This window comes from Chlorocebus sabaeus, chromosome 9 (genome assembly GCF_047675955.1).
Source record: "Chlorocebus sabaeus isolate Y175 chromosome 9, mChlSab1.0.hap1, whole genome shotgun sequence".
NCBI classification, from domain to species: Eukaryota; Metazoa; Chordata; class Mammalia; order Primates; family Cercopithecidae; genus Chlorocebus; species Chlorocebus sabaeus.
Window position 1 is genome coordinate 103,801,125 of NC_132912.1, and position 14,015 is coordinate 103,815,139.

Consider the following 14,015-nt stretch of genomic DNA (forward strand, 5'->3'; position numbering starts at 1 on the left):
ACAAAAAACATTTTTAAAAATTTGTTGGGTGTGATGGCACACACCTGTAATCCTAGCTACTCTAGCAGCTGAGGCAGGTGGATTGCTTGAGTCAGGAGTTCAAGGCTGCCAGTGAGCTATGATTGCACCACTCCAGCCTGGGTGACAGAGCCTTAAAAGAAAATTGTTCCTGCCCTCATGGAACTTGTATTCCAGTCTAAGATGTGTATGTATACTTATGTTAATTATGTATATTTATATTTCCAGGATTATGCACACACGCACATATAAAACTATCTAATATGTGTATGTGCGAGGAGTAGATAGGCTTAAACTTTGGTAGGCCTGGAGATTCCCTGGTTTTTTGCTCACAATCACTGGTCCTGTCACCTGGAGCTCTATTCTGAGCATGAAGGCAGCTGAGGGCAGAGGGAAAGAAGCTAGAAACATAGACCTGTTGCCTCCTAGGATGCATTGTGGTTATTTCCTCAGCCTTCTGATTGACTGAATTCTTTCTAAACTGGGAACAGCTGTGTAAGTCCATGCGTGGTAAGGAACTGTTAGTGCACATCAAGTCTTGCCTCTGCTCAGTGCTGGGGAAGGGTGGGAGTGGAGTCTGGGAGGCTGGGGTAAGAGGCTAGGTTCTCTGAGGGCACTTAGAGACCGGAAGGGATAAATTCTGGGAGGCAGTGAGCTCTGGGAGTCACTTGTGGATAATGGGAGGTGGTTTGAGGACACTTGGGGAGGGATGGGGTGGTAGGCTAGAGAAGGGGGCGGAAGTGAGTAATGAGGTTGGGATTGGGGATGGAGTTGGGGTGGGGTCAGGGCAAAGATAGAGGCTCTGGTGGCAGGGATACACCTGTCTGGGGGTGGAGCCTGGAAGCCATCTTGGAGGAGTCATCCCTCCCCCCTCACCTCCAACCCCACTCTCTCTCTAAGCTGGGCCCCAGTTTAGCCCTCTCTCTGCTCAAGCTGGCTCTCAGATGTGCTGGGGCAGAGGAGGAGAGCTAAGGCTCCAGGGCCTGGCCTGGCTTAGGTGACTCACTTAAGCGGTGGGCGAGGTGGGGCAGGGTTCACAATACCAGCATCCCATGAAGCCTTGTCCCAGCCACCTGGGTCATTTCCCACCCAGCTGCCATTACCAGCTTCCAGTATGGGCTCGGCCCAAGGGGTTCAAACAAGGGTGGGGTGTAGACCTGCAAAGGGTCATAGAATATCCACCCATTCCACCAACACACACACATTTCTAGGACTGAAGTGGGAAGGTGCTTCTGAATCATTTCTTCCTTTCCCTGCTTTTGCTATATGCTTTCCAGATGCAGTCAAGTCTGGGAGTCTCCAGGTGCCACCTCAACCCTTGGTCTATGGTAATACTCATACCTCTCCCCTTCCTTCTCACCCACCCTTGCTGGACTACCAGGGTTTCTGCCCCTTCACTGCCTTTTCCCCTTTCTTCAGGGCCTCTTTTTTCCCCCCAGGGTTGAGGCCTTAGATCCCTGGGCTGTGTCCTTGCTGGTTAGGGAGTGGGGTTGGGGTGGGGGAGATTGCTAAAAACGCAAGCTAGTTCCTGGCCTGGATTTATTTTTCTGATTGATTTATCTTTTAGAGGCAGGGTCTTGCTATGTTGCCCAGACTAGACTTGAAGTCCTGGGCTCAAGAGATCCTTCTGCCTCAGCCTCCCGAGTAGTTGGGTCTATAGGCACATGCCACTGTGCCTGGTCTGGATTTGGTTTTGACATTTACTCTGCCATTTGGGCAACTGAAGGCTCTCTGGACAGGGTAGACAGTTATGAAAGTCCAGTTGTGGTGACAAGAGTTACCCCACAATCAAATCTCATCCCATTCTCTTAGTGGGTAGAACCTTGAAGTACTCAGTACCTTCACTGAAATGAGGGCTGGAGTCCCCTGGGAGAAAAGACAGGGTCTCTATGAGAAGTGGTGACAGCTTGAGGGAAGTAATGGAGTCTCCCAGGATAAGGGTTGAGGACTCTAGGGACAATTGCTTCCTGCTACCCCCACCCCAAGAGCTGGAGTAGGGCTGGAGAAGGCCCCACAGTTCTCCTGGGCCTAACTCCTTGGTGTCAGAGGGGTTAAGTTCTAGGGGCAGTAGTGGGGGGTTTCTAGGGGGAGTAATCTCTGAAGGGTAATGGTGGGTCTTTGCACAGGAGGTTTTGCAGTATGGGATTGAGTCTCAGTTCCACTGCTTTTTTTTTCTTTTCTTTTCTTTTCTTTCTTTTTTTTTTAAGTCAGGGCGTCTCTTTGTTGCCCAGACTAAAACGGCACGATCATGGCTCACTGCACCCTTGAACTCCTGAGCTGGAGCAATCAATCCTCCCGCCTCAGCTTCTTGAGTAGCTGGGAGTGCAGTCATGCACCACCCCACTCAGCCAGTTCTACTGCTTTTGAAGTGCGTATATTGGGTAGGTTTCTTAACCTTCCTTATTCTGTGTCCTCTTCTGCAATATAGTGATAAAATTTACTCCATAGGGGTTATGACAAGGATTAGAGATCTTATAAGCAATGTGTCTGTAACAAAATAGGTGCTCAACAAACGTCAGTTTTATTATGCAGTACTATTTTGGGGCAGATGATCTGCATGGAGATGGGGGCTGGGTGCCCAGTGCAGAGCTTCCTGCTGAAGTGGGTTTATTGGAGAATGGGGTGATTGCAGTCTTGGCACCTGCCTGGAGGAGGCCTTAGGAATTGGGCCTTAGGAAAAGGGGAAAGTCTGAGGCAGGATAGAGATGGGCAGGGACTGGGCTTCCAGAGAGCTCAACAGTCTTCACCCCCACCCTTAGCCCTCCTCAGGGAGCCCTTGTCAGAACCCAGGGCTCTACCTCTGGGCTTCTAAGGAGGGGCATCCCCCAAAGTCACCTCCATCCATCTCTTTTATCTGGGCTGATGAAGGGCTAGAGCTCCAATGGGGCCTCTGATGGGGAACAGATACAGACCAGGCGGAAGCAGCCGGAACTGTGCTGGGCTGGAGCTGAGGACTGGGCCAGGGGGTCAGTGAAGACAGATAAAGCTCAGAGCAGCTGGAGGCTCAAGGGACCTGGGGCGGGGGAGCAGCAGGGGCTGAGGGCCGGCTGTGTCCTGGGAGGAGGCAAGGCCGGAAGCTTCTGATGGGGACCAGTGTCCATCAAGGACTTCAAATGACCAGACAAAGCCTTTAATGACTCTTTGGGAGGAGGGAAGTGGGGACGGAGCTGCCTCCCCCAGACACGGGTGCAGGAAGGCCAAGGTGCCTGCTGAGAGTGAGGGCTGGTCCTGGGGGAAGTCAAAACTTAGAACAGGTGGAACCCTCCAGGTACAGGGCAGCGGTTCTGGGGCTGCCTTACCTTTAAGGGAGAGAGTGATGGGAAAAGGATTGGGAAGCGATTCTGTGATTTTAGTTCCTGTTTTAATTAACTTTGAAGGGCTTGGGGCCTCCCTGAACGCCAGGGAGGGGAGGAGAGCAGACATTTATTTTCCTCTTTTCCCTTTTAAAGACAATTTTATTAAATCACTTTGTTTTCATTCTGGCTTGAACATAGGGCGTTTAAATGGAAAAGTAATTATTTCACCTCGTTTGCTTATGGAGAGAGGGGAGTCAGGAAAGGGAGGGACGCCAGTGAGAGGAAGAGGCTGCAGCCTCAAGCCCAGTGTGCACACAGTGTGCGTGCACACACAACCATGCTCACACACCATAATCCACGTCCACATATCTCTCACTCTAGCACACATGTGTACCGTCCCAAATGCAGACACTTCAGTATTTGCACGCACACATCCACATTCTCCTGACACACAGTCCTTCACCACAGCCATACTTACAGACAGAAGCACTCTCTCTCATGCACACTCACAGCACACTGTGCTCACAGTACAGGCACCGTCACAGTACCCTTAGATACCTTCCAAGCACCCGTGGGTGTGTATGCTTGCACCTGTTCACACACGTGCACGCACGCACACACACAACCCCAATGCAGTCCAGTACTTCCAAGCCTATTGCATTACACCATCAGAAGTACACACAGTTTCAGACACACAGTTACACAGACGCCCATTCTCAAATACACAGGCACACCCTGACAAGCAGCCTTGGGGACAGACATGTGAGGAGGGCATTGTCATGGAAAAGGTGAAAGAGTGGTGGAATGCTCCCTCTTACTGGGGTTCCTGAGTCCCCAGGTCGACCTAGGCTACTCCATGAGCCCCTTTCTCTGTTCCCTAAAGTTCTCTGAATGATTACTTGTGACCTTGATTCTGTAGCCTCTGGGACAGTCGCTCCCAGCAACCTAGCCCCCCACCTCAGATCACTGGGGCAAGGCAAGAGGCCCCACAGATTTTCTGGGTTCAGCCCGCTCTCATCAGGACCCAGGTTCTAACTCCGGCTTCCCCGACTCCCGACGCCCCTCCCTGCCGTGTGAACCAGCGTTGGAGGGGTTAAAACTTCTGTAGCACGCCCCCCTCCACCCCCACCCCTGGCTGGTACAAGGAGGGCCGGTTTGCTCCGTACCTGTACTTTGTCTTCATCTGTCACCCCTTCTGACAGTCAGATACATCTTGTGGGGAGGGGCGTGGGGGGCGAGGGAGCAATAATTAACCTCTCCCGCCTCATCCCCCAAATGCTGTTGCCTCTGCAGCGGTTGCATCGGGGTCTGCCGAGGAGAAAGAGGGAAAGGGAGGAGATGGAGATGGGGAGAGGGGCGAGGGGAGAAAGCGGGACGCTTCCAGGGCCGCGAGAGGGAGCAGAGAGGAAAGGCCCTGACATTTTACTGCTCTGCCAACCTCTTTTCCGCACCCTTTTTTCCACTCCTCTTCCTGGGGGAGCGGTGGGCAGGTGGGAGAGGCGATTCCAGCAATAAGAGAAGCCTGCCATACTCACCACCGTCCCCTCATAGCAGAGGCTCCTGGCGGGGGTTGGGGGCAGAGCATGGTGGGGAAGACAATCTTCATGTATGAGCTTTGCAAGGGGACCTGCAGACCTTACAGCATGCTGGGCAGGGATAGAGGGGGTGGCTGCCCTGTACTGGCGTTTCATGTTACTGTCAAATGAATAGAGCTTGTGTTAAGAACCAATTTTTCTTCCAATCAATGAAGGGGAAGATGTCTTGGGTCATTCCTGAAGCAGTCAAATGACTCCAATGCCAAGGAGCTGTGGCTCAAAGGGGACTTCAGATTTGGGCTGGGAAACAGAGGACTCTCGAAAAAGTCAAGCAAGCCCCTAGGCAGTGGCTGGAATCAGAGCTTGGGTAAGGGGAAGATAAATTCGTCTTGGGCTGAGTCCTTGGATAAAGCTGGGGGGAATAAGGGTTGGTAAGAAACACCCAGCCAAGGAGAACTCTGGCAGGAGAGAATCAGCGGTGATGGAAAGGAGAGGGGTTGCTGTCACCACTGGGGCTGGTGGGGACACAGAGAGACAGGGCCCGGCCTGTCCCCTGGGCAGGCTGAAGGCCAGAAGATTCTAGATTTTTTCACCACTTTAAAGAAGTTGTTAGTCAAATCTATCATCTTGACGGTTTTCTTGTTTGGTTTTGTTTTTGTTTTTTTTGAGACAGAGTCTCTCCCTGTAGCCCAGGCTGGAGTGCAGTGCTGCCTTCTCGGCTCAGTGCAGCCTCTGCCTCCCAGATTCAAGTGACTCTCGTGCCTCAGCCTCCCGAGTAGCTGAGAGTACAGGCGTGCGCCATCACACCCAGCTCATTTTTGTAATTTTAGTAGAGACATGTTGACCCGGCTGGTCTCAAACTCCCAATCTCATGTGATCCACCTGCCTCAACCTCACAAAGTGCTGGGATTACAGGTATGCACCACTGCGCCCAGCCTCATCTTTTAAGATTTAATTTAATTTAATTTAATTTTTTTGAGACAAGATCTCTGTCTCCTAGGCTGGCATGCAGTGGTGTGATTATAGCTCACAGCAGCCTTGAACTTCTGGACTGAAGGGATCCTCCTGCCTCAGCCTCCTGAGTAGCTGGGGCTACAGGCACATGCCACCAAGCCCCAAATATTTGTTATTTTTTTTATTTTTTTTTGTAGAGATGGGGGTCTCGCCTTGTTGCCTGGGCATTTGTCATCTTTATGGTGTCTGAGATATAGGACCTTTTCTCTAAGGTCTCTGAGTTGTGAACACAGTATTGTTCATGAGTCAGAATTCCTGATAGGACCTTTTCTCTAAGGTCTCTAAGTTATGAACACAATATTATCCATGAGTCAGAATTCCTGGGTTTTAACTCTAGTTCTACCACTAGCTACCTGTGTGATGGAAGATAAGTTACTTAACCTCTCTGGACCTCAGCTTTCTCACTTATAAATTGGGGAGGGGGCCTGCTGATGAGATAAACTCTACAGACAATGCTGATACTGATATCTATAATCTATGACCTGAGGAAACTTGTTTAGGGCCAGCTGTGCCCTCCTCCAGCCCATACACATTCTGAACCCCTCCCTCCACTAGCAGCATATACATAGACCAAAAAGCTCTCTCTCACACACACACACGCACACACACACACGTGTGCACATGGTCTCCTTGTCCCATGTGCTGTGTGCATCCCTGGACTTTCAATCGTCTATAAAATTTGCTGTGTTTGGGAAGGAGGCAGGGGCTAGGGTACCCTAATAGAAAAGCTGACTCTATGCATTCCTGTTAAAAGAAGAAAAAGAAAAAGCCTAGCAGAGCTGGGTAGTGGAGCACCAAGATAGGAAGTGAGCACTGGAAAGGGCTTCCCAATGGGGAGAAGAGGCACTGGCAGAGGGAAGAGAGCCAGTCTTAGAGAGGTGGAGACAGAGAAAAAGAAGCCGACTTAGCTGCAGGGGACTCACTGCTGAGAGTGAAGAGTAAAACATGCTGACAGCCTTGTCAGGAAGTCACCTCAATGCATCCCACACCCCTGTCTGTCAGGTTCCATCTCCCCAGGAGAGGAGCTCTTGTGAGTCAAGCTGCTCTCTGTCCATCCCCGCCACCCCCCACAATACACACACAATACACCCAAGATGGAATTAAATTCTGGCTATTATTTTTTCACCTGGAGAAGTGCTGGGAGTTTTGACAGCATTAGGAAAGAGGAGAGAAGTAGGAAAAAGTCAGGACTACCTAGGGTGGGGCCACCTAGGCTGGGGCTAGGTCACTCTAGGTGGTGCCTAGGATCCAGCTGGTGTGGTAGTTAATGTAGAGCTGGGCTTTTCTCTAACAGCTCGGAGTCTGGAACAGCTGTGGGTCACAGAAGACACATCATGGCCCCGGAACAAAGCTGAGCTCTTATATAGCTCTGTTCTCCTGAAGGGGAGGATTAGAATTTGGAGAGACTGATGAGGGCAGCCTTACGTGTGAGGTGGAGATTCTATTTCCCTAGCCTTGGGAGTCAGAAGTGATTTCCACCCTCTTTGGCCACCCTCTAGGGTTTCTTTTCTGGCCTTGTCTCCTTGCTCCTAGCTTCCCATCTGTGGCAATGGGTCTCAAGTTTCAGCCCTAGTCTCTGGTTTCACCCACTCCTAGGGCTTCACCTATCCCCTTAATAATCCTTAGTCTGTGTTTAAAAAATCCTTTTTTTGGTCTTTTACTTTAAAAATGTAGTCTATGAACATATGCTTATAAAAATTTCCATGTTGGCCAGGCATGGTGGCTCATGCCTGTGATTCTAGCACTTTGGGAGGCTGAGGCAGGTAGATCACTTGACCTCAGAAGTTGGAAACCTGCCTGGGCAACACAGCAAGACCCCATCTCTACAAAAAATGCAAAAATCAGCCAGGCATGGTGGTGCACACCTGTGGTCCCAGCTACTCAGGAGGCTGAGGTGGAAGGATCATTCAAGCCCAGGAGTTGGAGGCTGAGTGAGCCGTGATCATGCCACTGCCCTCCAGCCTGGGCGACATACTGAAACCCTATATCAAAAAAAAAAAATCGATGTCAAACTTCTGTAATGTGTAAAGAAGTAAAAGCCTTTCTCTTGCCCTCTAGTTCTATTCCCTTTTCCATAAGCAACTACTGTGAAAAATTCAGTGTGTATTCTTCTAGGTCTCTTACATAGTCACCATATAGACACACACACAAAAGTAGAGTTTAAAACAATTATTGTATATTTATTGTGTCATACTATTATTTTGAAATTTGCCTTTTTCACTTAAAAATACCAGAGATATTTTCCAGGTTATATATGGATACACTTCAATATATGTGGATATATTTCACACCACACTCCAGAATAGATTGAACCAATTCTTTATTCATAGACCTTTAGGTTATTTCCAAGTGATGTCACAATGATCCTACTTTAATATATGTCATTTTTTGGTACAAGAATGAATATTTCCTGAGATTAACATTTCTAGAAGTGGCATCTGTGAGTCAAAAAATATGCACTAGACTGGGTGCAGTGGCTCATGCCTGTAATCCCAGCACTTTGGGAGGCCGAGGCAGGTGAATCACCTGAAGTCAGGAGTTTAAGACCAGCCTGATCAATATGGTGAAACTCTGCCTCTTCTAAAAATACAAAAACTAGCCGGGTTTGGTGGTGCATGCCTGTGATCCCAGCTACTCATGAGACGGGAGAATTGCTTGAACCTGGGAGGCAGAGGTTGCAGTGAGCCCAGATTGCACCACTGCACTCCAGCCTGGGGGACAGAGCAAGACTCTGTCTCAAAAAAAAAAAAAAAAGCACTATATCTAACCCTGATTGCCCTTCAGGTTTGAAACACACATTGCCAAGCAAGCACTCATGGATGCTGGAAGAGGGCGGCCTGCTGGTTATTGCAAGGTGAATGTCTCTAAGTGCTTCCAACTTGACAAGCCCAAGGCCAAGCTCATTGTTCCCTCTTTTCCCATCCTGCTACTCTGCCTCCCAGCCTCCTTGCTTTGGTCAGTATCATTCCTATACATGCACTTGCCCAAACACTATACTTTGAGTCATCTTTGACCAAGGCATCTGTGTGTTCGGATTTGCCCAGAGTTGTCCACACGTCATGTCTATTTTCTTGGTAAAATCATTGCTAGAACTCCATTCATGTTCAAAACTGTTCTAGATTGCACAATAAATTATGTGGCCACGTTATCTCTCTTCCTCTGATTCCTGTTCAATTCATCACAAAGTCCCAGCAGTTCTTCTTCCACTCTTCTCTCTGTTCCTTTACCACTGCATAGCTCAGGATCCCATCATCAGGCCTGAATGACAACAGGCTCCCAACTAGCCTCCCCACTCTGCATCTCTCCTTCCTCCAACCCATCCTTCCACTCCACTCCCAGTCTTGTCTTTTTAGGCCACTTACTTTTGTCATATAATTCTTTGGCTCCCTATTGCCTACAGAATTGAGACCATTCAAGATCTGTCATAATGCCATGGCTCATCAGAGCAGACATCACCCATCTCCATAAAGTCAGAAATCTGCAGCACCTTATATGGAGCAAGGGCAATAATCAGGCACTGGAAAAACTTTTCCATGCCACTCAAATCTGCATGAGATAGCCTGGCATAAGAAAGGCAAATTAATAAGAGAAAAGACCCTTTGTGATCTGAATGAAGCCCAGAAGGTGGCTTTGTGTCTCTGAATTCAGATCTAAGGCTAACCATAGAGAGACCCCCTTGGGCAACATTCCTTCTAGCTCATTCTTTCTCTCCCTGCCCACTTGCTTTGTTACTTGCACAATAATTCCAAGCACAGTTGCTTGTTCCAGAGCTGGAGTCTCTAGGGACATCTTGTTTTTTTCTTTTTTTCTTTTTTTAGAGACAGAATCTCACTCTGTGTCCCAGGCTGGAGTGCAGTGGCATAATCTCACCTCATTGTAACCTCTGCCTCCTGGATTCAAGGGATTCTCCTGCCTCAGCCTCCCGAGTAGCTGGGACTACAGGCATGTGCCACGATGCCCGGCTAATTTTGTATTTTTAGTAGAGACAGGGTTTCACCGTGTTGGCCAGGCTGGTCTTGAACTCCTAACCTCAGGTGATCTGCCTGCCTTGGCCTTCCAAAGTGCTAGGATTAGAGGTGTGAGCCACTGAGCCCAGCCTGTAGTGACATCTTTTTGTTCTGCATAGTTTCTGATTGGCTTTTAACTAGATGGTGCCTGCCCCCTGTACTCCATGCCAACTCTGCGGAATGCCAGATATGATCAAAGATCAAGGAACACCCAATCCTTGAGTGAGTGGGAGGGTGGAAACACAGAGCTATATAGTATGATAAGAATTGACCCTCAAGCCACACGCTGAGGGGACTACCCTAGGGAACCTACAGGTCAGAGCTCCCTATCCCTCCCCACCATGTTAACCCCCACCCACCTGAGTCTTTAGGATGAGCTTCTGGAGCTCTTCACCAAACCTAAAGGCACCTGCAGCCTCCCACTCCCTTCCCTGGCATCCCCTCCCTTCACTCAGATGTTGCCAAATGGATGGTGAGCTTGGATAGGTCCTGGTGGCCGAACTCCAAACAGGGAGGGAGGCATCCTGGCTCCCTGCCAGCATTCTGTCCATAGTAATTTGGCAGGGAAATGCCAGCTGCATATTTCTGCACATCTGTTTATGCCTCTGGCTTGTTATTTATTCTCTGCCTTTCACGGGCAGCAGAGCCAGAGCACACCTCAACTCTTCCCAAGTTAGATTAACTGGGAAAGAAGGCTGGGACATTCAGTCACCACAATTGCTGATGCTCATTGAAGGGTTTGCCTTCTTCAGCAGCTGCTGCCACTTTTCATAGAGACACAGAGGAGAGGAGAATGGGGAAGGGAGGGAAAGGGATAAGGGTAGGAGGAGAGGTGAGGGGAGGGGAGGGCTGTAGTGGTAGAGTCATAGTTGTGCTGGGATTACTCAAATCAGGTGGGCTGATTCTGGTCTCCACTGGAGAAGGGGAGTTGGCCAGTATTTCAGAAACAATCACCCTGACCTACCTTCCTGCTAACCACCAGATTTCGGTGTGTGTGTTCTTGTATGGCCTGGGTAAGAGTCAGTCATGGGAATAAGGCTTTTAACAGAAGTTTGGTGGGATAGGCTTCTTGGGGTGCTTAAATAACTTTTCTTTTTTTGAGACAAGATCTCACTCTGTCACCCAGGATGGAGTGTAGTGGCACGATCACAGCTCACTTCAGCCCCGACTTCCCAGGCTCAGGTGATCCACCCACCTCAGCTTCCTGAGTAGCCGAGACCACCAGCACACACCATCATGTCTGGCTAATTTTTTGTGGAGACGGGGTTTCGCAATTTTCACCATGTTGCCCAGGTTGGTCTCTCCCTCCTCGGATCAAGCGATCCACCCGTCTCGGCCTCCCGAAGTACTGGGGTTACAGATGTGAACCACTGTGCCCAGCCTAAATAACTTTTCTTCAGGGATTCCTGGGGTTAAGTACCTGGTGTGAAGAATCAGAAGCCAGGCTCTATCCCTGGGATTAAGGACAAGGAATGAGAAGGAAGAGGGAGGAATAAGAGGAAAGGAACAAGAAGGAAAAGGAAAAGGTGTGTTGAAGAATGAGGAAATGTTCAGCAGGGAAGAAGAGGGATAAGTGGAGGGACCTAGAAGTTTGGTGATCCTTGAAATAGTGGGGGTGCTGTCCTTGGTCCTGACTGACAAAGGGCCCAGGAATAGCCCAGAGTGCCTGCCCCAAACTCCCTGCATTTTCCTGTGAAGGTGACCAGATAATTTTGGAGGAAGAAAAAAGAGCTAGAGCTGCATCTGATGGGAACTGAATCCATAGACCTAACTTCACTCTCACACCTTCTGCTTCTCCTACCTTTCCCCAAAGCAACTCCCTGTTTAATAAATGCTCCTTGCAGGAGGCAGACAGTTGTGGGCTCAGTGGAGATCTAGGCAGGACTCCTGGGGAAGGGTGCAGGTACCTGTGCCCTGAAGACTCCTGGCCCAAGTCCCCCCTCATGAGATAAGTTGGCTGGAAAGTGGGGGTGCCCTAAGGTGGGAGTACTGGCCTGATCAGATTAAAAGCAACCAGATCCTGCCAAAAGCCTGGATGGACATTTTGCTTCCACTTTCCCTCTTGTTCCTTTTCAGAACTTGAATACCAACACCATCTTTTCCCTCCTTTAAAAAATTGTATGTAACAAGCTGTTCACAGGTAGGCTTTGCACAGATGGGGGTTTAATCAGCTACAGTCTAAGCACACAAGCATTCCAGCCTAATTCAATTCCCGTCAGTTCATTAGGGGAAATATTCATTACCCAGAGATTACAGCTGGGCCAAAACTCTGAATGGATTCTAAAGAGCTGTCAGTGGAGTAGTAACTGCACCAGCCTATACAGGAGGCCATATTGTATGGAGGGTGTCTGGCAGCCCTAGCCATACTCTGAGACTCCTGATCCTACCAGGCTTCTTCACAGGGACTCTATTTTGAGAATCACTGTTTGCAGACCTCAAGACAAGGCTCTGAGGGGAAAAATAAGAGAGAAATACAACTGCATTTGGGAGTCCCTATTTAAAGGGGACATAGAGGCTCCTCGTTTTAGGAAGCCTCTAGTCCAATGGGGGAGACATGTCTTCCACCCTCTGGAGGGCTCTTTGAGCTCTCAGAAGACTGCGGACTTATAAATGACTAGACTTTTTTTTTTGAGATGGAGTCTTAGTCTGTTGCCCAGACTGGAGTGCAGTGGTGCAATCTCTGCTCACTGCAACCTCTGCCTCCCAGGTTCAAGCGATTCTTCTGCCTCAGCCTCCTGAGTAACTGGGATTACAGGCACCCGCCACCATGCCTGGCGAGTTTTTGTACTTTTAGTAGAGATGGGGTTTCACCATGTTGGCCAGGCTGGTCTAGAACTCCTGACCTCAAGCAATCCACCCACCTCGGCCTCCCAAAGTGCTGGGATTACAGGTGTGAGCCACCATGCCTGGCCAATTAGACATTTTTGTCCTAAAATCTCTAGCAAGAAATTACCTCCTCACGAAAGCACAGATGGGAGTATGACCTCCCACCAGTTCCTACAGTTAAATTGGAGCAGAAGCTGGGAATAGAAGGCAGGGGCACAGACCCAAGACCATGGGACACCATTACTTTTCTTGTGCCATGGGAGCCTAGGTCAGATGAAGCTGGGCGGTGGAGGTAAGGGATCTCTTCCAGATTGGATTTTCCCAAATAGATGAGACCCTCATTAATATCAAGTGACCTTAACCATCTAGTATGGAGAGACCTGAGTATTTCTCTGTTTCTGCCCACATCCCCATATGAAGCTTAGGAAGCTTGTTTGTTGATCACCTCTGGCTTTCCCACAGCTATCCTCTGCCTCCCATTTGTCTCTTGTCCTCCCTGGCAGTGGTGTGGAAGTCTTGCCTTGGGTGGTTCACTAATCCTAGAGTGTGTCTGAACCAAAGGCAAGGCACTCACAGGGCTAGACTTTGGCCTCCAAGCCTATAGTGCTTCCTGCCACCCCATTTCTAGGCTTCAGTCCTAGACATGTCCTCTGGACTGAGGAGAGCTGATCACCTGTGAAGCCTATTTCCTCTGCCTAGGTCTTCTGCCCTTTTGCTCACCTGGGCCAAGACAGAGGATGGGAGAGAAGAGACATGGAGCCTGTGGCCTACCCTCAGATGTGGGTGAGGGAGAGCTTCCTGCAGCTGAGACCAGAAAGATAACTGGGAGGTACCAAGTGAGGGGCCGGGGAGGATTTTCACCCTCATTGAGCCCCTGTGCTCCCTAGAATTCTTCTTTCCCAGACTCCTGGAACCCATTCTTGGCTCAGCGTCCTTCAGTCAGTCTCCACGAGCCCTCCTCCTCCACCCACAGCCTACCCAGCATCCAGCTTCCTAGGGAGTCCCTCAGCTCTGAGACTACATTAGAACAATATTCCACAGGGATTCAGTTGGAAGACTCCCGACCTGGAGGGTGGGGTCTGGCTGTTTCTCAAGGGGAGCGACCAGTGCCTAGAAGGCGCACAGGCTCTGCCACTCTCAGGCCCATCTCCTTAGGTAGGAATCAGAGACAGCAACAAGAACCCAGAGCAAAGGGCCAGGAGCCTGATAGAGGGGACAAGATCCAGGTCAGAAACAAAAACTCAGTTGAGCCACAGTGATGCTTGAGTTATGAGAGGGTTGGGGAGATCCACAAGCACCTTTTCATTTGGGCACAGGTA